Source organism: Geospiza fortis, unplaced genomic scaffold, assembly GCF_000277835.1.
Source record: "Geospiza fortis unplaced genomic scaffold, GeoFor_1.0 scaffold120, whole genome shotgun sequence".
In the NCBI taxonomy this organism is placed as follows: Eukaryota; Metazoa; Chordata; class Aves; order Passeriformes; family Thraupidae; genus Geospiza; species Geospiza fortis.
The window spans coordinates 3747924-3750478 of NW_005054364.1; the positions used below are offsets into that span (position 1 = coordinate 3747924).

General features: G+C 37.4%; 1 long non-coding RNA gene across 1 annotated transcript in view; it reads left to right on the top strand.

Annotated features, from left to right (window-relative positions):
* Positions 1 to 21: 21 nt before the first annotated feature.
* The window catches only part of LOC115948234, a 3394-nt gene continuing 860 nt past the window's right edge, over positions 22 to 2555 (top strand). Inside the window, exons 1-2 of the long non-coding RNA XR_004082077.1 lie at positions 22 to 139; positions 2125 to 2214. This is a non-coding gene — a long non-coding RNA (uncharacterized LOC115948234). The remainder of the gene's footprint in view (positions 140 to 2124; positions 2215 to 2555) is intronic.

A 2555-nucleotide genomic window follows, 5' to 3' on the forward strand; every position in this document is an offset into this window, starting at 1 on the left:
CACTCCCCTCACACTCCCCTCACACCCCTCACGCTCCTCTCGCACTCACCTCGCACTCGCGCTTTCCTCTCTCCCCGTTTCAAAACCGAAGTGCTTCTTGCCTTGTACTTTTCCCGTGCACCCGTTAGATCAGAGCCTTGTAAGTGTGTCGGGAGTGAAACGGGGTGGCAGTAAGGGCAGCAATTCCCCAGCGGGGCCTGGCACCTTTACTCGGCTTGAGCAAGCGAGGAGCCCTCGCTCGATGTCCCCGGTGTGTTCCGCGTGTTTTCTGCTCGAGAAGTTCCCTGATCAGCTCTGGGAGGAACACAGGGTGACTTCCCAAGTGATCAAAACCTAAAATGAAAACCAAGAAAATCATAGAATAGCTAAGGTTGAACACACCTCTAAAATCACCCTGTCCAGCCAGTAGCACAGTTAGTAAAGGCTGCTGTACACAAACCTTGTTTTATAAACCTGACCAAATCATGACTGAACTCATTTATTGAGTCTAATAACTAGAGCAGGGTTTTTAATGCCGGGTTGTGAGTCTCCACAGCACTGAGCACAATGAAACTGATAAAGGCCCACACTGCATTTATTAAATGTTATGACTCTGCTCAGTTTTAATCATCCACATGCTTGTGTAACTTTTAAATAGTGCTTCAACTTTCAATTTTTCCATCATACGAATCCTGCCTAATTAGCTTATTCTACTTTGGGCAGTATTTTTAAAATATTATCCCTACTGTAGCTGATTAATTATCTTTTAACCAGGATGTTTTAATACTGGCTGATTGATAGCCTTACCAGTATTTGTATTTCAGAGGTCAGCATCCTGGAAGTTACGGACAGATACAGGGATAGGTCTCTCCTTTGTGTGTCTGATCTCGAAGGGGATCTGATTTTCAGAGAATGAGTGTTTGAGCATTTTTAAAGTGCAGGTGACTTTCCTCTAGTGCTGCTTAACACAGTCCTGTGACAGTAAAGGTGACTGGGATCCATCACCCTGGGGGACAGGGCTAACATCCTGCATTAGATTTTCACACATGTTTAGGACACATTTCAGGAGCCAAAGCACCTGCCTGGTGCCAATTTCCATTCTGGAATATTCTTCATGCCTACAAGCTGCAGTGAGTGCTCTATAGATCCCACGCCGCCGTGCCTGAAATAAATTCCTCTGCAGATGCCTGAGCTACCTCAGGGTGTGTAAATGGCCCAAGTCACACAGGGAACTCCCACTGTCTATTTTTATTTAGGCAGTGAAGGTTTGTCATGTATTATTCTGAATATGCAAAAATAAAATAAAATAACTGTGGGTCACATTGAGGAGACAGGACATGACTCCAAAGAGCTCTGCTGAAATATCCACATATGGTCTGTTGCATGATACTTTATTTGTCCCAGAAGAATTCAGATGATAGATGATGGCTGGGGTTTGAACTTGTGCATCAGGAAGGCCACTTTGAATACAAAGGGGGCAGTCTGTGTTTTGTGAAACTACCCATGCAAAGAAGCTGTAGTGGAGGAACAGCTTTCAGAGCCATTGGAATGATGGCGTTCCTGTGGAAACGAGGCCGTTGTTTATAGCCCCGTCTGCAGTTTGTGAAGCCAGTTCAGAAGTGGGGTTTATATATATATTAATATAGTATTATTTTATTATATTATATAATACTATGTAATACTAGATAATAGAATACTATATTAATTATATTATATTATATCATATCATATCATATCATATCATATCATATCATATCATATCATATCATATCATATCATATCATATCATATCATATCATATCATATCATATCATATCATATCATATCATATCATATCATATCATATCATATCATATCATATCATATCATATCATATCATATCATATCATATCATATCATATCATATCATATCATATCATATCATATCATATCATATCATATCATATCATATCATATCATATCATATCATATCATATCATATCATATCATATCATATCATATCATATCATATCATATCATATCATATCATATCATATCATATCATATCATATCATATCATATCATATCATATCATATCATATCATATCATATTATATTATATTTTTGCAGGTAGCCACTGTAAATTTTTTTGTTTTGTTTCTCTAGGAAAACCAGAGAGAGAGGTGGAGTCTAAAGAAGTGACGTTCTGTCCTGTGTGCTTTGAGCGTGGTGACTGAAGAAAACAAAGTCCTTTAGGTGACACATCTTAAAAAAGCATTTTTTTAAATGGAGGCTCTTAGAAACCAGCAGTCAGCTTTTGAAAATAGAGGGTTTAGCATTAGACTCTAGTAGCTGATCCCCTTTTGTAAAGGCATTGATGAAAAAAATCTTCTCCAATACAGAAAGGAAGCGCAGACCCTGTGATGGCAGAATTATTCTTCTTCAGAATTCTTCTTATTTATCATTTATGTATTTATTATGAATTTATAGTTTATTTAGTCATTATTTATGCGTTGTTTGTTGTTTATTTATTTAATTAATTTTATAGTTGTATATATATTTATATGTTTCTATTTATTAATTATGCATTTATGGTT